This window comes from Pan troglodytes, chromosome 2 (genome assembly GCF_028858775.2).
Source record: "Pan troglodytes isolate AG18354 chromosome 2, NHGRI_mPanTro3-v2.0_pri, whole genome shotgun sequence".
Taxonomy (NCBI): Eukaryota; Metazoa; Chordata; class Mammalia; order Primates; family Hominidae; genus Pan; species Pan troglodytes.
In genome coordinates, this window is record NC_086015.1 from 28,811,442 (window position 1) to 28,838,752 (window position 27,311).

General features: G+C 40.2%; 1 protein-coding gene across 1 annotated transcript in view; it reads left to right on the forward strand.

Moving 5' to 3' along the window:
- The first annotated feature begins 2,732 nt into the window (after positions 1–2,732).
- RARB (retinoic acid receptor beta) overlaps positions 2,733–27,311 on the forward strand; it is a 769,542-nt gene continuing 744,963 nt past the window's right edge. Inside the window, exon 1 of the mRNA XM_016940587.4 lies at positions 2,733–2,815. The gene's annotated coding sequence lies outside the window, so the exon portion shown is untranslated. The remainder of the gene's footprint in view (positions 2,816–27,311) is intronic.

Below are 27,311 nucleotides of genomic sequence, written 5' to 3' on the forward strand. Positions count from 1 at the left end.
GCTTGGTACCCAAAATGGAAAACTCACATTTGACTTTGTCTGAAGTAGACAAAGTCAAGAATCAACTCACATACTGTACAATTCTTTTTACAATTTTTTTGTGGTGACATCCCACCTTCCCCAAATTTCTGAGTTCCATTGCTTTCAACTACTAGCAACTTTGCTTTTCTTTTTCTCTGAAAGACTGCCCTCAAGCTACTGGAGCCTACAGATGTGCCAAGAAGTTTATTTCCCCTGGGAGGCTGTTTACCAACAAACTGCCTAGCTCTCTTCATTCAGTGTGGGGCAATTTAGAGGCTTAACTTAAACTCTAGAAGTTCCCTGCAGAATCAAGCCAAGCCCTATCCACTGCTGTGGGACTTTTGGACCCTTGTTCAGCTTCTTCTCCTTTCCTTTCTGCTGCCCCTGCCACTCTCCCCAATGTTCTTACTGATTTCTCCTATGAGCACTTTCTTAATAAATCACTTGTATCCTTACTCAGGGTCTGTTCCTTTGGAAACTGACCTAAGAAACCTACTCTTGACATACAGTTGGATAAGCATGGAACTCCCTGCCACATTGTGCCCAATCAATCCTGCCATCTCTTTCTCATTTTCTTTCTAATTTCAAAAGTCTTAGTAGCGGTTAATGTTCTTTTCCTTCCTCTCTCCTCCCATTCTCCTCCTTCCTTCTTTCTTCTTACCTTCTTTCCTCCTGCCTCCTTCTTTCCCTTCTTTTATTCCTTCATCCTTTCCTTGTCTTTCTTTTCTTTCCTATTCTATATCCTTTCTAGAATAAGCACTGTGGTTCCAGATTTCTAGTCTTTTCTCCCATATATATTACTCTTGGAATTTGGGAAGAGAAGCCAAACTGTTTTGGATTCTTTGATGGACTGATTTTCTTGATAATAATGTTTCTCTTTCATTACTTAAAATGGTAACGCTTTTGGTGCTGAGAGCAGGTTGACATTTTTTAGGAAGGAGGGGAACATGAAGGTGGTAGAGAAGAGGTTTTTTTGAAGGCTCACTTGCTCTGGACACCAGAGTAAGGCTTTGACCAGGCTTTCTTGAGGACTGGAACTTCAAACTTCTACATCTACCCCAAATAAACATTCAAAACCAGAATCAATTCAAACTTCTACATCTACCCCAAATAAATATTCAAAACCAGAATCAATTCCTAGAGCTAGCAGTGGAGGTCAAGGCAGTGTCATCATTTTCCTCCCTGGCAATGGATCATCAATTCCCCCAGTACAGACAGTCCCTAACTTAAGATGGTACAACTTATGGTTTTTAAATTTTTTGACTTTACGATAGTGCTAAAGCAGTAGGATACTCCTGAGAGAGAGGCTGAGTGGCAGCAGCAGTGGCAGCCAGCCTTGCAATCACCGGGGTAAACCACCGATATTCTACAGTGTACTGTGTTACCAGATGATCCTGCCCCACTGTAGGCTACCGACTATAAGTGTTCTGACTGGGCTAAGCTCTGATGTTCAGTAGGTTATATGTATTAAATGCATTTTTTATATTCTCAATTTACAATGTATTTATCAGAAGGTAAACCTGGCGTAAGTCTAGGAACATCTGTATTTAATAATGTCCAAAGTTCTGGAAAGTACAGTGGGAAAAAGTGAGAAGGAGAACTCACTACAAATGGTGAGTGAATGGCTAAGTTTTATTTGCTTTCTATAGTTGATGCCTTAGGAAGTTGAAACAAGAAACCTGTACACCAGTTAGATAATTAAAATGGCACATTGGCAGAAGATGGTTTCCCTCGTGTCTCATACATAGCATTTATGAATGAAAGTTCTCAGCGTCCCAGTGGTTCTCCTTTTGAACTGGCTCATCCATTACTGGGGTAATGATTTTCCGTCTGGGCAACAGCAAAGCCAAAGGCCTATTACACAGGCAACATAAAGTTAAAAAGACATTATGAATAAAACGTTGGCTCATGCCGGCTTTTGCCAAGCCTTCTCCAGAGAAGATTGCCTGATGCCGACACGTGTTTATTACACTTAATAATGTTTACATAATTCTTCTTTGAGCTCATTAGAGCTGTCAGATCAGAAGTAAATGTATTCCCCCCTCTGTTTATCTCTAAAGACTTCTCAGTCAATAAAGCAAGATGAATGACATCCAGGGCGCAGACAAGTACTCTTGAGCTTTGCAAACACTGCCAAGTTAAACCCTCAGCCAGGGTGGGCTGGTGGGTCTCAGGACTGAGGGAGCATGCATCTCATCAGCCACTTAGTTCTCTTGGCGGTGCTTCTCCAACTTTAATGTGCTTGGAATCTCCCTGAGAGCTTCATAAAATACACAATGCTAGGCCCCCTCCCCAGAGATTTTGGTTCACTAGATCTGGGTTAGGGCCCAGAAATTTGCATTTCTAGCAAGCCCCCAGGTGATGCTGATGCTGCAGGTGCATGTAACCCACTCAGAGTAGTCCTATTCTGGAGTTCATTTTCTTTTGTTGGGGAGGAGGGTGGCGGTACCCCTTGGCAACTTGGGACATCCTGGCTGGCCTGTGGCATGCATCAGCCACAGCGGTGAAGGCGGCAGGGGCAGCAACCAGAGCAGCAGCAGTGGCAGCAGTAGCAGCCGCGGCCGCCGCCGCCTCCGGCTCAGCTCACGCGGAAACCCCACTGGGCCGTCGTGGCTCCGCGCGGTTGCGGGCCAGCGTGGAGAGGCGGGACGTGGCGCCCGGGGGCGGGGCCTGGCGCCCGGGGGCGGGGCGCAGCGAGCCTGGCTCCCGCTGTCTGCTCTCAGCGGCGGCGGCAGGGGCTGAGGGCACAGCCAGCGGGCGGCGCGCCGCGGACTCCAAGGCAGCCCGCCGAAAGGTAAAGCCAGGAGAGCGCGCTGGCGGGTCTTCCTGTTGGGTGGCTGCTGTCCAAGCCCCTAGCGTCCCCGGAGCCCCAAGCTGGGTCTGGAAGACCAGGGCATTTGCATGGCATCCAGGGACCGGCTGCCTAGCAGGGATTTTGCGTGTACCGCGGCGGGGCCGGGGGCTGGGGGTTGGGGGGGGTCTGCAGCGGGAGCCCGCGACCGATCCCAGGACATCTGGACTCGCGGACAACTTTGCGCAGCAGTCCTCTTCCAAGTTCCCTTTATTGCTATTGTCTTAGCGCCTGTCTGACAGTCTCCCCGGACTCCAGCTTTGTTCTCATTAGGCCAAACCCGCCCTCCCCAGGGGCGTGAACACAGGAGTCGCTGGCAAGTTGCACCTGCCAGCCGGATCCGCCCCGGCTCCCTTCGCGTCCCTGCCGGGTCCAGCGCTGTCCTGCGCACATTAGGGCTGGGCACGGCGAAACCTGGCGCCCTTGGGAGCAGAGGTTCTCGCTCCATTCCCCTGTGGGGATCTAAGCTCCGGGCCGGGGTGTCGGACCTCTGGGTTGCAGCATGCTTTGGGGCCGAAGAAAGGGCGAGAAAAAGTTTGAGCATTGGCTGGGCCTAGGGAGCGGGTAGCGCCAGGCTGCACATGGCAGGAGTTGGAGAAGAGTACTAGGGGCTTGGCGCCGGACACAAGGACGCGGCCAGGCACCGAGCCCTGGAGGCTGACGCTCTAAGCCTGGACTGTCAGCCGGGAAGGGGTTCTTGCTGTGTGAGCGCTTTGGCAGGAAGAGGCTGTGTGTGATTGTAGAGACGATGGGCGGAAAAACAGAGAAGAGAGAGGTACTAGGAATCTATGTAATTGCAGTGTGCCCCAGTGTGCACTTTTCTCCCTCCAGATATTTTGAAAAAGGTGTGCACGCCGATGTCTTGTAGGTGGACTCCCGGAGGTGGGGGTGGGGGTGGATACGAGGGATAAGTTTTACCTAGAGCTAGAGCTGGCGTTGAAAGTGAACAGGTGACAGAAGACGTGTGTGTGTGTGTGTGTGTGTGTGTGTGTGTGTGTGTGTACGTGCGCGCGCGCCGTGGCTAAGGATGCTCGGGTGCTGGACCGCCCGCTGTGCCTCCACACCCCTCCGCCCCGCCCCCTTCCAGCTCTCAGCGCGGGGTGAGTTTCCCTGACACTCCCAGCCGGAGGCAAGCAGGCAGAGGCGAAGTGATGGTCGCGGAGTGGAACAGACAAAAGGGTGCATTTGGACGACCCTTTCAGGACCAGGCGGCCAGAGTGTGGGGTGTGTGTGTGTGTGTCTGTCCGTCTGTCTATCTGGAGGGGGTCCCTGTCTTGCCAGTTATGGAGGGACCGCTGAGAGAAGAGGAAAGAGGTAGGAGCGGGAGAAAGACAGGTGAGGCGGAGCGGAGGATAAGAAACCGAATGGGAGAGAGTCGAGAGCCGAGATTTAAAAGCATCTTGCCTAATTGGACGCAGATTTATAAATTAATTTTTAAAAGAGGTGCTAGAAGTAGGAGAAGAAGAAGAAAAGAGCCCTGAAGCTAAAATTTTACAGGATGGGGGTGCAATAAGTTAGATTATTTAATAAAGGTATCTTATCGAGCCATGTTAAAGTAAGTCTAAAACCCTCTCTGAAGTTTATTGCTGGTTTTAGATAGTCTCCTTTGACACATCTTTGCAGCACCTACTCCAGAAGTACCTTTTGACTGTCAGAAGGAAGTAAAAGGCATATATACACAAATAAAATGCAGCTAAATGAAGTTTAAATGAAGCTTTGAGCCGGATTAAATGGCTTGTGTAACTGCTGAATGTTGCTAAAGTACTGTCAGGGCTATAAAATAGCCAGACAAAAATAAAGCAAAAAATAATTGTAACAAGAAAATGAAGGCTTTACAAGAACTTCAGTAATGAACACATAACAATTGATGGTATGATGCAGTAATTATTTTCGTATTTACGCCATTAACGATTGTAATTTAACGTTAATGTCCTGGTATTTTATTCCTTCTCATTTGCAGACAAAAGCACATCTGAGACGCCATCAGGGAGTAATTTGGTAATATAAAGTCATGAATAGAAAACACTAAACCATGCTCAGAACTCTGACAACATAAAGCGTGAAACAAAATAACCTCATTTGCTGTTTATTATCTGTCTTTATAATTCTGTTTACCATCATTTGCATAAATGAATAGCTAAATTGTATAGTATATTCCTTCTTGGACAAAAAAAATACATGATGCTTGTAGATATGGTGGGGGGGGAACTAGTAGGTAATTCTTACCTTAAGCATGAAGGAAAAAAAAAAAACTGTGGGGTTAGAAACTGTTGCAAATAATCAGAATGGAAATTTAACCTACTTTAGGCATCCTTATTTTATTTAACTTGGCTCAGGTAGCTTTAACAATATATACGTAATTAGGAGATGGACAGACCCTAAACTTCTTTGCTAGCAAATCATAACAAAACTAAATTGAAGAGCTACACGTTGTGTGATGAAGCAGTTTTGTTAATCTGAATAACTATTTCTTTCTGTTCAGACTTTCAAAGGTTAAATTTTCTGAACGTGAGAAGGAAGGAGTTTATTGGAAGAAGTTCAAAACAAAATTATTTCAGCAGAAACTTAAGTTATTAACATCTAAAGACAATCATCAGAGTTCACACATTTTAAAAGTATTGTGCATTGTTTTAACCTTAGGGACATTTGTGAAAACTTCTTTACTCATATGATAAAGGGAAAAAATAATAACTGCTTTAAAAAGGCTCTAAAGTAAAATGCCAGCAAAACAGCTGAGCAAAACATGTGGTTAAGAAGGATCAATCAAGCACATGAATGTTTAAAAATATCTATTTATTATTACCAGGCTCATAAAATATCACAGTGATTGAATATCCCTTTTCCTTCCCATACAAATATGCTGATCTCATGTGGAACAGCACAGTGAAATCAGTATTACCTGAGAATAGATTCCATGTGAGAATAAGGACTTTGTATATATTTCAAGTACAGAGAAAAAAAATTTTTAAGTGGGAAGTAAGCTGTTCATTACAGTGGAGCCTGGTGACTGTGTAAGATTGGGGTAAGTTCTTAGCAGTTAGTTGGCTACAAACTTATTTGTTTATTCATTTATGCAATATGCATTTTTAAAGTACCCATTATTAATGACTAGATATTGTACTATGTATTGGGGATTCAAGGATGAGTTAGACTCATCCCCTGTATTTAGAAAAAATTGAGTCCCATAATATATATATATATATATATATATATATATATATATATATAATTAATGTCAATTAAAAATAAAATTCTTAAAATGAGAAAACAGTTATGTGGGAAAATAAATGCAATAAAATATGAGAAGTGTCCACCTATCCTAGAACTTGGGAATGAAATAGGCTAGACTCAACTTTCAGCTCTTTTTCTTACTAGTTACGAGAACCTGATCCAGTTATTTAACCTCTCTGAACCTCAGTTTTCTCATCTGATAAATGAGAGAAATAACACTTCCCTAAATCATGGAGTTGTTACAACAATTACATGTCAACATATTTTTAATGTCTTCTATGTTTAAAACAAACTCTGGATCCCATACTTCTCAGCATCCCTTACCTCATTTCTTTTCTCCGTGTCATTGTCAAACTTCTGGTGAGGCTTGTCTGCACATGTTAATCTCCACATGCTTATCTCCACCTCCTCTCTACCTTACTGTCTGTCCTCCTCCAGTGTGGCTTCTGCCTCCACCGCTTATGAAAACAACTTCTCTTGACGTCAGCAGTGACTACTGAGCAGCGATCTGCACTCTTACTCAACTTCTTGAAGCATTGGACAGAGCTGACTCGTCCCTTTTCTGTCATAAGGTATATTCTGTTGGCATCTTTCAGTGACTTTGGTGGCTTCTGTGAGACTGTATGTCTTTAATTCTCCTCTTTGGGGTTTATTATTTCCCAGCTGACTCCACTTTCATGATCTCATCTCTAAATAAAGCTTGGATCTTACCAACACTAGGGCTATATTCTGGCCCATCTTTTTATATTGCCTTCCTCTTCCCTCCCCAGCTTCCGCTTTAGGTAATATCTTTCATTCTCATGGTTTTAAGTCTTATCCATACAACAATTCAATTTATGTCTCTAATCCATTCCTGGCCTCTGAGCTTCAGCAACATCTATTCAATTGCCCACTTAACGTCTCCATTTGGATGTTTCCCAAGCATATCTAACATTTTACACCCAAAATTAAAGGTTATATTATCACTACAAACAACCTCCTAAAATTATTCTCTTTAGTCTTCCTCATTTGGGGAAATGACAGTACCATACTAATTGTTCAGTTCAGAAACTTAGATTTATTCCTTTGCCTCAATTATTTCTTAATTCATCATGTACATTGTGTCCAAGGTAGGCATGTGCCTGATACCCACAGGTAGACCTGCCAGTATTGGTGGATTATAGTCTGCATTTGTTCTGATTGGCCAGTGCTCTAGCCATACCAGTTGATAAGTATTTTGGACTAATACCCCTGCTCATATCTCACCTTTGTTCACCTCTATCATAACCCCTAGTGTCCAGGTCAATATCACCTTTCACCTATTATTTTTGTCCTGACATGATAGATGTGTGTGACTAGTATCACTATTTAAAGATAAACTGATTGGCTATATTTTGCAGATTATATAAGTTTCACGCAATCTAATGTTAGGAGGTTGAACATCAATTAAGAAAGAGCTTATACCTTTCATGGTAACTCACCAATTTAATACTAAGAGGTTGGATATGTTCCAAGGTAGAAGTCCTTTGTGAGCTGAGAAATATGCTTGGTGGATCCCACGCTAAAGCGACAGATTATGGAATTTCACTTTTGCCAAATTTGGAACACAGTACTATGTTTGATTGTTAATTTTAGGAAAATAAAATCAGATTAATTTCTACCACTAAAAAAAAGCAAATTTAAATAATCATAATCTTGAATAGCCTGTTTTTTCTCTTGGCCAGCAGAGTACATATAATAAAAAACCTAGAAATACGTTTAAGAGACTGAGAATCAAGCATGTTCAATGTTGTATACAGATTTTTTTTGACAAAAAATAAAAATGAAAGCAAAATATTTGAGTGAGAAGTATCATCAATGTCAACCCCAGAACTGTTGTAGCAGGCTTCCCCTCTTTCACTAGGAAGCCACTGTTCTGAGCATAACCGGCATCCTTGAGTTCACTTCACTTTGTATGTGGTACATCTGAGATGTGGAAGGTTTTACCTCTCTCAAAAGAGCAGTGATGATGTCAATGTAATCATGTAAACAAGAGTCAAGTGATCATTCAGTGGTATCATTGGACTCGAAGGTCAAGAAAAATCTAAGTTTCAATTTTCTAGGGATAGAAGCAGTTTTATTCACAAAAGAGTCACAGGACTGCAAGAAGAATTTGTTCAATTGTAAGCCCACTTTATATTCTCTGTTAGTCTTTTTGTGCTGATCCTGGCTTTTGCTTTTGCATTGCTCTGGGCTGTAGAACCAGTCTCATAGTAACTTTCCCTTTTCCTTTTATTTCTTCCTTTCCTTTTTCCTTTTTTCCCCTATTTATTTCTTTCCTCGTCTTCAGTTCTTCCTTTTTCTTTCTTCACTTTCTGCTGTGCCTTTCCATTCTCTCTTCCCTTCTTCTGTCCCTTATCCTTTTAAATTGTCTTTCTTCATCACTCTTATATAAGCAAAAACAAACAAAATAAAAATATATGTGTGAGTTTTGCCCTGGCTGTTTCCACCATTATAGGATTTAATCTACAGCATTGCTCTTGCCTTTTGTACTTGGTGGTCTTTGCATTCATCATGTCAAACTTATATCAAGAAGTTTAAAGTCTTGTCTCGGTTTCACCTATGCCAATAAGTAAACATAGAAAAGATGGAAGAAAGAGAACTGATGAAATGTGTCTGTGGATCCATGCTACCATGCTCTAGAATGCCCCTTTTCCAATACTGTTGTTTTTACAAGCAGGTGGCAGAAAGGTAGCAAGCCAAGCAAATAACTTCCTGAATTCAGGTACCATTTTGGAAGATTCATGTCCATCTTCACAGGGATGGTGAAAATTAGAGTAACGGCTTTTAAATGATGATTACTAATATTGATTGAGTGCTCTGTATGTGCCAGACTCTGTACTAAAAGCTTGGCAAATGTTATTACATTTATTACTCACACCCAGTAGGCTAATATTATAGGGTAAAGAAACAGCCTTAACAAGGTTAAATGACTGGAACAAAGGTTGCAGAACCAAAAGCATGGGAGTGGCAATTCAGATCCTCTTAACTGCTGTTCTTTATTCTGTAGTCTGTAGTAGGGCACCTCCCCAGTAACAGCCAGATTCTATATCTATGAATATATTCATAATGATAGAGCGCTGTCGAGATGCCCAGAAGCCACAGTATCTACATTAATATGGACACACCTCAAAGAAACAATGGGTGGTGAAAGTTGCATTCATTGGCCCGGGGGCCCAAGTTATATAGGTCAGTTGAGTCCACTTAAGATTACATCCTTCACAAGAAAGCATGATAGAGGCAATTCACCATAGACTGTCTCTTCAACGTGGCTACTGGGGAAGCCTGAAAACAAGTGGGATTTTCAGTCTGGGATGACCTAAGCATCATGGGCTTTGGAAAAGACTTGAGTGGCTCTGCAAATGCTCTGTGTTCTCTTTCAGGACAATGCACTTTAACATTTTTAGGTAAGCATGGTATAGTTTGTCTTTTGAGAGAGTGAATGTGGATAATGCTAGATCTGAGCAGAAGAGAAATAAGATAGCATTGTGTAAAGGAAATGAACCTTGACCACCAAGGAATGAGCAAAGCAAAATCTCCTCTTTTGTGAATGGAGGCAATTGGAATTAGGTCTCTAATTATTTGCAGCAGCAATGTCCCAGGATCCTATACGTGGCAAGGGACTGGATATAAGAGAGGACAGCTGGCAATCAGTACTGTGTGTCTTTTAAGAGTTTCAAATATGACTCCTGTTTTCTAGCAAAGTTTGTTCAAGAACCTAGTTTGAATTACATGAAAACACTGGCAGTCAAAAAACATGAGAGTATTCCAACAGCTTCATGACTGGAGATCCTGTTTCTACCCTTGCCTCACATAATAGCTACATTGGCCTTAATAAAATGTTAATCAGAATATGACATTTATTGTGTCAGCATCCTCCAAATGGCTTCCCATCTCACTCTTACTAGAAGCCCAAGACCTTACAGTGTCCTACCAAGCTCTTTATGATCTGGCCCCTGTTATCTCTCTGACCTCATCCTTGGCCTCCTTTGTTGAATAAATCAATAAATGAATGAGTAAATGATTCTTGAGCGAGACAGGGAATATCCAGGGTGCTCAATAGTGTTTGTTGAATAAATGCACAAGGAGAGGATTTACCGTTTTAATGAAGATACTTTGGAAAAATTCGCGTTAGGAAAAAGAGGGACAGAAACAAATTAGAGAATGTGAATAACGGTAGTATATCGGAACTTCTGGATGCTGACCTAGATTTTTTATCATTTATATATGTATTTATTTCATAAGTATTTATTGAGCATCTACCAGTCTAAAGGTTGGATGTCCATCAATAAACAGGAAGGCAAATTCACCAGCCCCTTGGGGCTGACGTTCTGTTGGGAGACATATATCACAATAAATTAGACAAATAATATGATAATTTCAGATAGCAATATGTCCTATGAAGAAAACCTTATCATATAGTTTACCTCTTTGACCTTATCCATTGGCCTCCTTTGTTTAATGGATGAATGACTTGAGTTAGCCAAGTAATATCCAAGGTGGAGAATACTTTACTTGCAGATCCCACATCTTCCTGGTATTAAACCATGAATAATGTGGTCATCGGCAACTGGTAGAGATCACAGAGGTGAGTAAAGTTTAAACAGTCTTGTGTTGAGTGAATATATAGTCTTGTCTTCTTTAAGATTTTTCCACTAGTGAAATAAGGCTTAGTACTAAAATATTGTTTGAAAAACAGAGTTTGACAAAGAAGATCCCAAATTGATGGCTTCTGTAAATGTGTTCTGCATTTAATTTGAGAACTGTATTAAATGTTTCACTGTCACAATGACAATTGTGGTTTTCTTTTGATAATTTAATAAAGAAGTAAAACTTAGAGTAGATAGCTTTTTGCTTGCTTCACATATGAATATATTCAATATTACAGTTAAAAGAGATAGTGCTGAAACATTTAAATTGAAGAGGTTCAGATTCTATGTGATTTTCACAGTACTCAGTTTATTTTCTCAGTACTGATTTTCGCCCTTTTATTTTCTCTTTGTGTTAATTTTGTTATGGCACAGATCGAAAACTAGTACAGGATCTAAATCACCAGAATTGGCTTGGAAACATAAATGATTAATGACAAAGTCACACCAAAAAGGAAACAGTGATTGCTGTGAATGAAGCATTCTGAGGTTTTCTGATATTACTCATTAGGGTCACCAGTGGCCATGAAGCCTGTATTAGTTTTCTATCACTGCCTTAACACATTAACACAAAATTCATGGCTGAAAACATCACACATTCACTATATCACCGTTTCCATAAGTCAGAAGTCCAGGCAGGCTTACCAGGCCAAAAATCAAGGCATCAGCTACCCTGAACCTTTATGTAGAGGTTTAAGAGAAGATTTTGCCTTCAGATTTGTTCAAGTTGTTGGCAGAATTCAGTTCCGTGTGGTTCTAAGACTAAAGTCCCTATTTCCTTGCTGGCTGTCGGCTGGGGATCATTCTCAACTTTCAGAGTCATTCTTTGGCTCTATCCTTCTTCAAAGTCAGCAACAGTGAGTCCTTGTACTTCCAATTTCTCTGACTTCCACTTTTCCTACATCTCTTCTACTTGCAGCCAGAGAAAGTTCTCAGCTTTTTGAAGGCTTGTGTGATTAGATAATCCAGGATAATATCTCCTTTTTTAAGGTCAATTGATGAGTAACTTTAATTACATCTGCAAAATTTCTTTTGCCATGAAAGGTAACATATTCACAGGAGCAATATCAGAGTGACAGATAGCATGGCCAGAATTTTGCTTACCAGGGCCCATGAAGTCTACCTCTGATGATATGGTTGTCAACTGAGACAGACCAGAGAACCTAAAAACTATCAGACACTATAGCTTGACAAGTATATTGGAAAGCTATAAGCTTTTGGCAAAGGACAAAGCAATGATCTTCTAGTACATCCTGTAATAAAGCCACTGCAGAGTAAAGATAGCCGTGGTATTAAACAAAACAGAAATAGTTTATTTAATTTTATGAGATGTGGCCTCCAAAAAGTAAGCTTAAATAAACAAAGAATACTTCATGTACTGGGATGGAACATTCAAATGCCTTCAGGAGTCAGGAGTCAAGAAGGGAGGTAGCAATAATATATGGCAATAGCAGTATGGATTAAGAACATGAAAGAGGGCAGCCCTAACTTAGCTCCAGGCACTTGTTTACTTTGGAGCAATTTCAGCCTAGTAATGACAAATTATATGAGGGTTTAGAAATCTGAATTTTTATGTGACTCTGGAAATCTGTGTAAAATCTCCAGGTTGTTTTTTTTTTTTTTAATGCCAACTAAATCAAAATTAAAAACAAAAGAAGCACCAAAACCTAATATATTATGGGATGAAATTTGGCTTGTGGGCTGCCGGTTAGCAATTTATGGTTTTAGTCATACGGACTAAAGTACATATTTGAGTAAAAAAGTATTTAATATGATAGAAAATACTCAATTTAGGAATTGGCATTGACAAAGATACTAATTTACTCCAATATAGTAAGACTAGGAAGTTCGTGGCTTCAGCTTTCAGAAGTAAAAGTGCATGCAACTTTAGTGGTCTACTTTTGTTAATCCATAGTAAAAAATATAAACAAAAAATAAGGAAGATACTGCTGCAGTGCTGTTCTTGAGTGTTTAACCTTATTTGAGTGCCTAGAATACCACTTTTTCTTGATTTATACTTTTTAGGTTTAGGTTTCCACAAGTAAAAGGGATAAGGATAAATTGTGATGAATTATCCACTGAATTTGAAAAAAATGGGAAGGAAGCCAGGCATGGTGGCTCACGCCTATGATCCCAACACTTTGGGCTGAGGTGAGAGGACTGCTTGAACCCAGGAGTTCGAGACCAGCCTGGGCAACACAGAGAAACCCTGTCTCTGAAAAAAAAAAAAAATACAGAAGTTAGCTGGGTATGGCGGTGCACATCTGTGGTCCCAGCTACTTGGGAGGCTGAGGTGGGGGGATCTCTTGACCCCAGGGGCAGAGGTTGCAGTGAGCCGAGATGCCACTGCACTCCAGCCTAGGCTACGGACAAAGATGCTGTCTCAAAAAAAAAAAAAAAAAAAAAAAAGGGGTGGGTGGTGGGGGAAGAAACAGTTTGGATAATTGAAGCACAAATCCAGATTGTCACAAAATTATACTCGTGTTTAGAACTAGGGAGAGAATATCCTTTTAAAATGCATACTAATTTAAAAATAATTTTAAAAGAATGAATTGAAGTGCATGAAGAGGCTCGAAAAATTTATCCTACAAATCGAGTTTAAGGTTCATAAGGTTTTAGAAAATGTCTCCAACTGAGTGGGAGCAGGGGATTGGATGGTATCATAGCTGAGAGCACAGCTCTATGACTCAAACTAATAAGACTTTGAGTTAGGGCTCTACCACTCACCAGATAAATGACCTCCAGCAAGATTATTTCACTTTTCTGAGTGTAGGTTTTCTCACCTGCAGAATGATATAATTAGCACCTAATTCAGAGGTTGTTGTGAAGATTAAATGGATGATACTTTTAAAGCACTTAAGTATTACTGCTATGGTTCTTGTAACAAGATTCTAGATCTGGACACCTGGCAACTTATCAACCACCATCAATTCTTATGCTGTGGATTTAAAAATAACAGACTTGTAACTGCCTAGATGGGATCAATGTTTATCTGTCACTTATTAAATGGAGCTGTGAAGGTATAAAGGCACAGAATAGTTAGAATTTGAATCAGTTGATCCTCCATTGCTTCTCTGTCTATTGCCCCCTTAGCTGAGGTGGTTGGAGGGTTTTCCCCAGAAATGCCCAGCAAGGAATGATGGTTGCTGTGGGTTCGTAGTGACAGTTTTGGACTTGATGCCTAAGGACCTGATGCAAGTATTGCTTTCACAACATTCCAGCTAAACCATGTATATGGAAAAGATACATAAGTTCTCTGAGCTTTAGATTTCTTTTGTATGACATATAAAACCAAGTTTCCTAACTCATGGGCTTGAAAGGGTTGCCTGAAACAATGTAAGTAAATGTCTTTTATAGCATTGGAATGTAAATGGTTAGTATTTGCTGTTGCCCCTACAGAACCATTTTCTTTAGTTAGGCATGAGTAAGAGTAAAAAAAAAAAAAAAAAAAGAAAAGAAAATGCAAAGATGACTTGGAGCACAAATGTAAAGATAACATTGAGCACAACCACTTCCAAATCACTTAATAAAAGTTTACTGGACATCTATCCTTTTCCAGATATACTAGATGTAGGGGCTAAAAACAAAAGAAACACACACACATAGCACCTAGCGTCTTGAAAGTTATGTTCTAGCTAGGAAGACAAATGCCACAATGCACTGTGATTCACATGCAATGAGGGGTTTTGCACAGTATTTTGGAGATCAATGGGGCAGTAGTGTGGAGAGAGAGTACAGAAAGACATCCTAATTGAAATATCATTAAAATATTTTTTGGCTGTAGATAAGTGTCCAGGAGATGCTGTAAAACACAAAAACCATCAATCAAAACCAAATGTTTCCCCATTTGCTTTCTTGAACTTTATTGTATACTCAATTCAACAATTCCATGGACGTTTTCCCATTTTTCCCACCTAAGGTGTTGTCTCTAAAAATATTACATAAGATTTCAAAACCTAACTAGGAGAAAGGAGTTTACCTGCTATAGCTCCAGAAATAGTGTCAACATAGATCATACATACACAAACCCTGCTCTTCAGTCACAGCCCATGACCATGTGCTTGTAATTGGTCAGAATTGCTGCTTAGATGTAACCATTACTCAAACTGCTGTAGTGGATCAGGAAGTCCTTGTTCAATTTAGGATATTACAGACAGTGTGTTGCAGTTTTGAAATCCCATATATAGAAAGGTTATGTTGAGAATTCTGTTTCAAAGGGGAAAAATGAAACCAAATTTATAGTAACTACTGTATCAAAATTGAACACTATTCTGTCCATTTGATATTTTAGATTAGTAAAAAACAAGTAGACCAACAGAAGGCAAATTCATTACATAATTCTAATCCTAATAGTCTTTTAAAAATGTCTCTAATGTAATAACAAACAACAACTAATAAAACTGGTTTACTACTAATGAAATAATTAGCAAACATATTTCATAATTATAAGCAGCAGTTGTATATCTATGAAGAATAATAGATGTGCAAGGTTTAAAAATAGCATATACACACTGCACACATTTTAGAAATTATTATTTTACATTTATTAATGCTATTTAGTGAACTTTATATCCTTCATCTTAAATATAATTACATAGAACTAATAAAATTAAATATGAAAGAACCTATTGAGAAATGCTCTCTTTTTAGTTTTAATAATTAGAAGACAGAAAATATATTCCTGGACCCCTTTAACTGATGCAGTCTATTTACATGCTCCAAAGATCTAATGATGCATTAAGAATTCTCCATTTTTGTTGGTTCGATTTTCTATTGAGCAACATTCCTGAGAGTAATAGAATGAAGTAGGGAGGGAAAAGACTGAGAACTGCCCAAGACAGGCTACAGTTATGGAAATAAGCAAGTGATAGAAAATAATTCAGATTATTTTCATTTTTCGGGTTTTATCAGAGATTCATTGTCTTTAGATATAAAACATATAAACTATTCCATTATAAATTCAAAGCTATAGTTAGGTCAGCACATTAAAAACTACTTCAAAATGGAATTATTTTATCGTTTTGATTTCTTTATTTCCTTTATAGAAAAATAAATGCCAGTTGGGCTGAAAATTATAGAGGATTATCTTCTCTCCTCATAAAGGTTAGTAATATGAATATGATTTTGTGAGGAATTTGATTTGAGGGTTGAGGGAGTGATCTTATTAGCACTAGACTCCCTTGGCCAATAATCTCATAACTATGGGATATTTATTAAATCCTTTTCTATTTATATTCTTTGGCAGGCCGTTATTCATTTGTTATTGTGGAGATTTTGTTAAGTAATAGTCCTCTTGAGAAATCATGGGTACTTTTTCGAGGTCACAATTTCCTATGAGCTTAAAGAGTGGGCCATATATCCTCTCTTCAGTTCACAGCCCACTCTATACCCATTTTCTTTAACACATACTTTATTTGTAAGGTTTCTGACACTCCTTTCTTCCGAGAACTTAAGAGTGATATATCACTCTTTATTTTGTGAAGTAAAATTGATTAGAGGAAACAATAAACATAATTCTTTAACCATGAAACCCAATATATTTTGAATACTTGGCTGGGCCACATAACGATAGTCACATGTTCGTTCTCTGGAGGCTGCCGGGCTGAGCCCATGGCTCCTGGTAAACAGTCCTCACAGTATTTCTTCTCAGAGTGGAAGAGATCTCACCTTTGGCCTTTATTATCATTATTATTTCCTTTGCTCTGACATGACAGAAATCCATCACCTTCTTGATACTGATACCTGTTCACTGCTGTCAGATCATTACCACGAAGGGAAAACCAGTGAATACAGTATTTTTTTTAACATTCACCTAGAGGTTTTAATGATAACCATGCTTTAAAAATTGGATTAATTGAGCAATGCTGCTGAGCAGAGAATTCCATATTAGGTTTCACTGACTGTCAAGGGGCTATGTGATGGCAGCTCCCAATTCAAAATCTGGTGCTTCAAACCATCTCTTCCAGACAGGAACCAACTTAAATGGATGAAGAGACCCCTTAGGGAAGTAGATAAAACATTAATTTTAAAAGACAGGGAGACTAAATTTCAGATCTTATCTTTAATACTTACTAGCTGTGGGACCTCAGAAAAGTTACTTCATTGCCCTGAATTTACATTTTCTCAACTGTAAAAGAGATGTAACATCACCGACCTGTGAGAATTAGTTGAATTTACATAGACAAAGTACCTGGCACATTCTGGGTCCATTTTAAAGTGAGTTCCACACACTCATTTCCCTCATATAGATTTGAATCCAATATATATCTCCTGCCAGCCCACACACCATCAAACTAATATATCAGATCAGCAAGAAAATTAGACGAGCCTTTTACTACTCTAACTATGGTCCCCAATGAGCAGCATCAGCATCATTTGGGAGCCCATCAGGAATGCAGAATCTAGGGCTCAACCCCAGACCTGCTGCACTGAAATCTGCAATTTATCAAGATACCCAGGTGATTCGTGTGCACAGCCAAGTTTGAGAAGCGCTGAGATAGACCATGACATTTCTCCTATGACAAAGTCAATCAGCTGTGCTGTTGGTTGTCCATTCCTTTTCACCATTCTTTTGTTGTTTTGGTGATTTGAGGATACACACACACACACACACACACACACACATATTCTCTCAGCACTTGTACCTTGGTCAATGCATGCTTACTTGCCCATACATCAATAGAACATCCCTCAGCCTAGGGCTTGGCACAAGTAGATCCTCAATAAATGTTTATTGAGTGAAATAAAACAGCCAACAGTCAGACAAGCAGACTCTCCCATCTGTTCTGCAGATGCACGGCAGCCCTAGAAGGGCCTGGAGGGAGATGGATGTGCTTGAGGTCTTTGCCAGGAGGCATTACCCTTGCCCAATGGGGAGGACGGGTTTGCTCTCTGCCATTCTTGCCAGGAGATCTGCTGAGGTTCTGAAAGCTGTCACATGCGTGCAGCCAGAACAAAGGCCTGGGAGCACTTTTTTTTCTTTCTTTTTCCTGCCTGGCAAGGCTGGTGCCACAGTGCTTTGGGAACAGTTTTCTCTTGGTGATAGTCTTTCTTGCTCATAAAAGACAAAGAGTAGGTACAATGGCACTGCACCAGGATTATAATTTTCCCACATCTGCAACTAACCTGTTAATGTCTCAAAATCTCTATCGGTTTCAAATTTCCAAGTTGTTGGTTCCCAGGCTGGCATACGATGTGACTGCAGTGGGAAAAAACTGGGGAGCAGATATTACCCAGAGAAAGATGAAATTGCTGGAGAGAACTTGCTGCCTTGAGGACTGTGAGAAACAAAACTGCAGGCCCTTGATGATTTGGGAAATGAATTGTTCTGCATGACCTTGGGCAAATCAAATATGGCACTTCTTCAATCTATAAGATTGTGATAAATATATCTAAATGGAATTTTATCAACTTATACACAGAGTATATTTCAGTGAAGTTCATACCAATATTCTCTGGACCCCTGCGATCTGGAACCTGCTTCCCCAGGGAGTTAGCACTCTCACCCTCCTCTTTCTCCCTGCTCCCCAGGTCTGTCTTGGCAAAATTGTCAAGTCAGGTGACTTACTTTTGGAGCCATCCCACCTCACTTTCCAAGTCTGCTTTGGTCTTGGAAATATGGTGAAATCACAATGACCAACGTCTTCCTCTTCAGCAAACTCCTCTGTCCTTGCTGCAAAACAGTTCTTCTTATTCTGTTCAACAATAAAAGCTGTCATTTACCCATGATGGCCAATCCCACACAGGAGTTAGGAAAACAATCAGATTAATATCCATATAAGAATAAAATCTCCCCTAATCTATTAAGGATATTTTCCTCTTCTAACCTAGGTGGAATCATTATTCATGGGAATTTGCATTAGGAGTGACATATTTAAAATGGCATAAAGCAGATTTGTAGATAAAGGGGACATTGATCAATGGTTTGGCTAATACTAGCTATGGTATCAGATAAATACCCAATTTCAGTGGCTTAATAAAATTAAATGTGACGTAATATGTAGAAAGCAGTGCAATAATGGTGTACCTCGACTAGGAAGGAGCAGTAGGTAAGAAGGATTATTCCACACAGTCATTCAGGGACCTAGGATAACAAAGGCTCAGCTGTCTTCCATGTGTGGTTTCCTAGGTTGCTCTGGGTATTGACATTCAGTTGGCAGATGGGGCAAGAGAGAGAGAGGATCATGCATGGGAGATTTTGATGGGGCATGTTTTCTCACATCCCATTGTCTAAATCTGAATCCTATGGCCATGTTTAACTGTAAAGGAGGCTGAGAAATGTAACATATCCATGTGCCAGATTTGGCAATCATCTATCAGTCATTGCTACACTCATGTACAGGTGGGAACAGCCCTGTTTCTTTTTTCTGTTTCTCCTGCAGCTCCTTGGAAAGGTTTGACATTCCCTCCCCCACTTGAGAGTCAGTTCTCTGCAGCAGATAGCCCCCCTCCACCCACCTGAAGAACAAGAATAGAATCTTGGCATGCCACATTTTAACAGTTGCCAGCAATTAATCCGAGTCGATTTCCTGTGTCTCACAAGGTTGTCGTGAGAATTAATGAATTATTTGGGGTGATTATCATCCCTTTGATCATTGTCTTTGTCCTGTGCTTTTACGGTTTACACTGTGCAGGCACAGACTTACACAATACCTCTGCGAGAGGCAGAGTGCTTATTATTATTCCACTTACCACAGGAGGAGCTGAGATGCATGCAGGTTAAAAGACATTCTCCAGTGCAACAGGGTTACTCCTGTATGCAACACTCTGTTATTACTTTATTTTTTAAGGTAGAGCTTTCTAGAAAGAAAAGGTAAGACAAAATTGGTGGTTTAACATCTTTTTCATTAATGTGCTGGCTCTGCAATCTGCCTGCTGGGTGATCTTGGGCAAGTTAATTAGCTACTCTGTGTCTCAAATTCCCTAATGTGTAAAATGGGACTAATCATAGTAGCTACCTCCTGGGTTATTGTGTGGATTAAATAAGATAAGGAATGTTAAGTATTTAAGACAATATCTGACACTTAACATGTGCTTCATAAATATTAGTTATTACCATTCTTTAAAAAAATTCCAGGAGAACTGGTATCCAGTTCAAGGACTTCAAAGAAGAAAATATCAGGATATGTGGCCTTATGTTATTGGCAACAGTGAAGTAGAGGTAGAAAATGTGACATCAGCATTATCTATTTGCAGAAGGGAATATGCTCTTCCTTAGTAAGCTAATCTGGCAGGAATCAAACTTTCCTATGAGGTATGGCCAACAAATTGCAGGAACTGTTGTGGAGGGCAGGGATTCCAAAGTATGTCTGCCTAGTACACAGGCTGCTGGCACTGGCTGTGTCCAGATGTCCCTAGTCTGAGAGTGGTGGCTTCCCCTGAGTGGCTGCTTCCCTGGAGAGAACAGAAGACCTTATGTTCCTTGAGCCAGGGCAAATGCTCCTTCACTGTCAGTGAGAGCACTTTCTAATCTTGGTGTTGAAAGTAACTTGCTTATTAACAATTAATCTGTGTACCTGTGTGGCAATGAACTTCCATTTATTCTATGGCCAAAATTGGAAAAAAAAAAAAAAAGAAGAGAAGAGCATGAAATTCAGATTTGCTCAATGAGAAGATTAAGCAGTTGTATTGATACACAGGATGCAGATTCAGCAAATTCGTAAGAGTGTCTTCTATATGAATACTTCTGAAAGGTTACTGTGCAAGCAAATCACCAGGAGATCTTGGTAAAATAGAGATCCTGACTCAGCAGGTCTGGGATGGTGCCTGAGCTTCTGCTTCTACACTCACTTCCCTGTGTTTTGGATGCTGCTAATCTGGGACCACACCGAATCAGGTAGTCTGAGGGTGGGAACCAGCCGTCTGTGCTTTATAAGCCCTGCAAGTGTCTTTTGACATAGCTAAAGTCTGAGAACCATTGTTCAAGAGCAGCTGTTCCTGGCTTTGAAAGGTGTGATAATGTAACCAATCACACAGAATGACTCTAGGCCCCTGAAGAATGTCCCCTGGTCTTGTTTCCGCTCAGTTTCAAAATGCACTCCTTGGACTGGTATATTCTGGAGTGGAAGATTGGGTGTGGAGGAAGATTGTTCTTCAAAGTCTTAGTTTTCCATATGAATTCTTCCACCCTCGTTCTACTTTCCTTATGTGAAGACCACATAAAACCAGATGTGACTCCAAAGTAAACCGTAAACAGTGGGAAATTGTTTCAGGGTACAATAATCCCTAAGTGGCTCTTGAGTCTCAGTCTTCCATTTGAGAACTTCGTTTGGTTGTGGAATTGGGATAAAATAGGGTGACCAGCTGTCTGGATGTGTCTGAGATGAAGAGGTTTCTCACACTGCATGGGACTTGTGGTGCTTACACCAGGCCCTAGGTAGGTGGCCACCATGATTGTAGGCCATTGCTGCTCCAGCTTTAAAATGTGAATCACTTGGAAATCTTGTTAAAATACAAGCTAATTCAGTACTTCTAGGTTGGAGCTGGAGAGTCTGCATTTTCAACAAATACCCAAGTGATATTGCATTTCTTGGCTGTGGACCATACTTTGAGTAGCAAGGCAGTAGAGCTGGCCTATGTGTGGAAAGACCAGGGGTGCCCCATAGCCACTTCAACTGCAAGTGGACTACTCATCCCTGACAAAGTTACAGAGCGTTTTAGGGCCACACTCAATGCTTCAGGATTATGGGTTTTGCCTTCAAATATAAAGTATCAATACATCTCCACTCCTCTGTGCTGTAAGACTTTTTAAATTTTTAAAATTTTTTTGAGATGGTCTTGCTCTGTGGCCCAGGCTGGAGTGCAGTGGCACAATCTCGGCTCATTGCAACCTCTGCCTCCTGAGCTCAAAGGATCCTCCCACCTCAACTTACCAAGTAGCTGGGACCACAGGCAAGCGCCACCATGCGCAGCTAATGTTTGTATTTTTGGTAGAGACAGGGTTTTTGCCATGTTGCCCAGACTAGTCTTGAATTCCTGGGCTCAAGTGATCTGCATGCCTCGGCTTCCCAAAGTGCTGGGATTACAGGTGTGATCCATGGCGCCTGGCCCTGTAAGGTTTTAAACACATCAAATCCAAATACTGTCTCTCTTTCTTTTTAACTGTTTTTTTAAATACAAAGATAGGTGACTGCTGTTGAGTCATGACCAGAGCATTCTTAAGCCTATTGACTTCTCAGTTCCTGCCTAAGTACTACTTAATGCTTTTCCTTGTTGGGGATGAGCATCTGCGAACAACCTGGGAAGTATTTATCATTTTTGGCCTTTTCTCTGCCTCACGAAGGGTACCTCTGTCCTTCAGTTTACAGCTGTGGCTGACCACAAGGTCTTTTGCTGTTTGCAATGCTTCTGCTTTTCAGCATAATGAGTTTTGCTTTATCCATAGCCCCTTTTACTAATTGCAACATAGCAGCATATTCTATATCCCATCTGTTTCCATGATTGATTGTTTTTTACTTCACGATGTCCTAGAGAGTTACTTAAAGGAAAATTCAGGCCTTAGTGTGACCTTTCAGGCTGTCATAAACTGTGTTTATATCTGGGTATGACTGTCTATGCCTTATGGCCACCCAAAGAAGAAATAATTTATTTGATGTTGATTATGGATTCCTCCTTACTACTCACTTTGGACAGCCTTGCACTAAATTTCATTGTCTTGCAACATCTACCTGTCTGCTTACACTTCCTTAACCAGCTGTTCTGGCTATAGTAGTCCACTGTTATCTGCAGGGGATACTTTCCAAGGCCCCCAGTGGATGCCTGAAATGGAGAATAGTCCCAAACTCTCTATATATTATGTTTTTTCCTATACATACATGATAAAGTTTATGACGTTTAATTTATAAATTAAACACAGTAAGAGATTAATAAAAATAAGCAATTATAACAATATACTGTAAAAAAAAGTAAAGTAACTGTAGTCTCTCTCAAAATATGGTATTGTACTATAATTACCTGTTTTCAGACCATTGTTGCCCCTCAGTGAGGGAAACTGCAGATAAGGGGGGAGCTACTGTATATGCCGCGTGTGTTCATGGACAAAGTGAGAATGGCTGTGCCTGTGGCAGAGCTTAGTAATGGCTCTCAAGAAGCTGCTGGTTCCAGTTATTCTCGCTACTTATGTTCTATAAAGTCACCAAGATTGCTGCCTTAGCAAATATAGGGTTAGGTTCCTGTGAGCCTCTGGTTACAACATTTCCATCAATTAAGCGATATGTAACCTTGTTTTATGTGTGTTTCTGTTTAAAGACACCTTATTTAGTATACAGTGATTAACATTGAGCTCACAGCCAATAGGACTGTAACTCACACCTGAAAGAAGCTTCTCAAATACAGGTATTTTCTCCATAAAGCACATCGCAGCATTCTTGAGCTTAGAAACACTAAACAACACTTCAGCATATGCTTGCAGGCCATTTTGAGCATACCTGTTTACCCATTCAACATCCATTATGGGAATGAGCTAAAAGATGTTAAATATCCTTGCAGGTGGAAATTCTGTGGTTTTGCATTTGATACTTGGCTTAGTGTAGATGGAGTTAGGGTGGTAGATGAGCTAAGAATAACTTCTCAGTTTTGAAACTTGGACTCAGAAAGCTTCATTGGAGCAGAGTTGTCTTTGTTTTGTGCTGGTATAAGAATTAATAGTGGAGACTGAGTAATTTATAAAGCACAGACATTTCTCGCAGTTCTGAAGGCTGGGAAGTTCAAGACCAAGATGACGGCATCTGCTGAAGACCTCCTTTTTGTGTCCTTACCTGGAAGAAGGCTGAAGGGCAAGAGAGAGTGGATCCACTCCTGCAAGCCCTTTTTATAGCAGCATTAATCCATTCATGTGGGTAGAACCCTCATGACCTAAACACATCCCCAAAGCCTTCACTTCCCAACACAGTTGCACTGGGGGTTAAGTTTCCACCACATGAATTTTCAGACCATAGCAACAGTCACCCATTTACTCATGTAGTCTCTAAGGCTGCTTTCACACTACCAAGGTAGAGCTGAGTAGTTGTGAGAGAGTTCCTACAGTCTGCAAAGCCTGAAATGTTTCCTGCTTGGAAATGACACATATCACTTTAGCTTACATTTCATTGGCCAAAGCAAGTCATATAGGCAATTCTGGGCTCAACAGGATGGGGATGTTAGATACTCCCACGAGGGCAGGAAGTAGATAAATGTGAACAATATTGCATTCTTCCTCAAAGGGATAACAGAGTCAAGAGATTTTGTTGTTTAATAGGGAGTGGCTTTAGCATGTTTGGGGGCAGAGGGAAGAAACCTATGCAGACAGAAGAGTAGGAAGTGCTTTCTGAATGATAAATGTTCCTTGCTATTACTCCTGATAGGGGCAGGTTTTCAAGTGGGTAATGTGAGGTTCTGGGTCTTTGGGTTAGACCTGAGAGCCTGTGCTAAAGTTAATAACCTAGCGCATAGGAATCACCTGAGAGACTGTTCAAATGCAGATTCTGATCAGTAGGTCAAGGATGAGGCCTGAAATTCTGCATTTTTAACAAGCTTGCAGAGGATGCTGATGCTGCCAGTCTGTGGGCCATACTTTGAGGAGCAAGGAACTACATCAGCAGATATTCTAAAACAAAACAGGGAAGCAAGTACTCATTAGCAAACCTCCTGTGTCAAAAAGGTCAAATAATGAATCCTAAGGGAATGAAGTTATCCTTTCTGAAATGTTGATCATTTCAAGCCAGTGTTTAGATTATCTCCAAGGCAGGGAAGAATTAGCTTAGAGAAAGCAGAATGGCCATTTAAATGACAAAGGGTAGATCAGATGAAGACATATTGGAGACAGGAGAGGGCATGGGTAGGTTAAGAGGTTGTGACCAGGCCTGGTGTGGTGGCTCATGCCTGTAATCCCAGCACTTTGAGAGGGGGAGAATTGCTTGAGCTCAGGAGTTTGAGACCAGGCTGGGCAGCATAATGAGACCCTGCCTCTACAAAATATAAAAAGTTAGCTGGGCATGGTGGTGTGCACCTGTAGTCTCAGCTACCAGGGAGGCTGTAGTGGGAGAATGGCTTGATTCTGGGGAAGTCAAGGCTGCAGTGAGCTGTGATTATACCACTGCACTCCAGCCTAGGTGACAGAGTGAGACTTTGTCTCAAAAAAAAAAAAAGGAAATTGTGGCCCGATTAGGTGATAAGTTAAAGATTTTCAGCTGATGCAGTTCCATCCGGTGACTTTGGCTGCCATTCTGCCAACAGCCTATCCATAATGCAATACATGCTAGATAAAACATCAATACTCTTCAATCACAGGCGGGACTCCAGAAACTGGCAATAAATGTTTTTTAAGCACTCAAACATGAACAGCAGTTGTCAGAATTTACATCTTTTGATGGTAGAAAATGATTTAGTAGAGTTAATAAAAACCATTCAGCATTTTCATTGCTATGAAGTATGTTTCATTTGAGTTTTGATTGTCATAAATATCTTGCTGGTTAAATCCTGAGTCAAAACTACAGCTTTGGGATTTGACATGTTCAGAGAAAATTTTGAGATGAAATTATTCATTAGAATTTCAGTATAGTTTCTTCAAAGGAAAATCTATAATCATCAGAAAGAACTGAATTTATTGTTTATTCCTCTTTTTAATGACATTAGTAGAAATATCTTGGCCATGAGTAGTAAGCGGAACTTGTATTTCAAATATGTCTTGACTTTTGCATAAATAACTCTTGCATTTACGTTTTGTGGCATTGAATTCAGATTTTCCAACCTGCTTGCTGGAATTCCATGGGGAAATTTTAAGTTTTCTGAACCTAATTTTTTTGTTTATAAACTATAGATGATATCTCATTTTGTTAGTGATGGGTTAACAGTAATATATTTAAAAGACATTACATACAGCAGGCCCCCAATAAATGTTGGATGTATTTTTATATTTGTGGGACGAATCTGAAAGCACCGTTTGACACATTTCAACATTAAGAGTGAACCATATGTGGCTAAGTAAAAAAGATAGACAATAACAAATATTTGAGAGACTGTGGCTCCACATTGAACCCACCTAACAAATCAGAAACTCTGGAGGTCCAGTGATTGTGGAGTCACTGGAACCCTCATGCACTGCTGGTGGGATTACAAAATGATATAGCCACTTTGGAAAACAGTTTGGCATTTAAAAAAAGTTAAACATAGACTGACTTTATGACCCAGGATTTCTATTTCTAGGAATCTACCCAAGGAAAATGAAAATATGTCCACATAAAGGCTTGTACATAAATATTTATGGTAGCATTATTCATAATAGCCCAACAAAAAAAAAATAAATGTCCACCGAATGGTGAATAAACAAATTGTGATATATCTATACAATTAATTGTTTGGCAACAAAAATGAATGAAGTACTGGTATGTGCTGCAACATAGATGATCCTTAAAAACCATCTTCCTAACTGAAAGGATCCAGACATAAACGACAACAAATAGTGTGATTCCATTTATATGGAATTCTCAAAAAAGGCAAATCTACAGATACAGAAAGTAAATTAGTGTTTGGGGCTGGTGGTGGGTAACTACAAATTGGCCCAGGGTTATTTTTAGGGGGGTTGTGGTGATGATGGAAATGTTCTAAAATTTGTGGTGACAGCTGCAGAACTCTAAATTTACTAAAAACCTTTGAACTGTACATTTTATACAAGTGAATTGTATGGTATATAAACTATATCTCAATAATGCTGCTTTTAAAATAACGAACTGGCTGGGCACAGTGGCTCACGCCTGTAATCCCAGCACTTTGGGAGGCCGAGATGGGTGGATCATGAGGTCGGGGGATTGAGACCATCCTAGTTAACATGGTGAAACCCTGTCTTTACTAAAAAAAAAAAAAAAAAAAAAAAAAAAAAAAAAAAAAAAAAAATTAGCCAGGCATGGTGGCAGGCACCTGTAGTCCCAGCTACTGGGGAGGCTGAGGCAGGAGAATGGTGTGAACCCAGGAGGCGGAGCTTGCAGTGAGCCCAGATCGCGCGACTGCACTCCAGCCTGGGTGACAGAGTGAGACTCTATCTTAAAATAATAATAATAATAAAATAATGAACTGTATCTTTATAGATTTTGATTATTTCTATGTCAATTCTCACTGTTGTAAAATAAAGACAACTAGTGAAATACTTTTTACGGCTATCTAAAATGTGGTGGGTTCTTTGAGCCATCGTGAATGCTTCAGCTTTTTCTGTTCAGTAGAGAAGACTCTGGTTTTCAGAACAGCAAGCTTTACCCTGAAACTAATAGCCTGCAGGCACCAGCAGAGGATACTAACATCTGAACACAATAGAAAGTCCAGTCAAATGTTAAATGCAAATCAATAACACTGGCTGATGATTCCACATGAGTAAAAAGAGATTTGTAAGATGGAGTGTCTTCACTTTAGCCATTAAACTTCTCATTCACCAGTTCTTCATTAAATGCCTGTCTTAAACAGGGCCATTGAATCTAAGATATCAGACATGTTTGAATTATGGAGATCAACTGCTTCATTGTTGGCTTTGGGCACAGGATAAAAGGAATTGAATTTAATATTCCCCCAGAAAATGA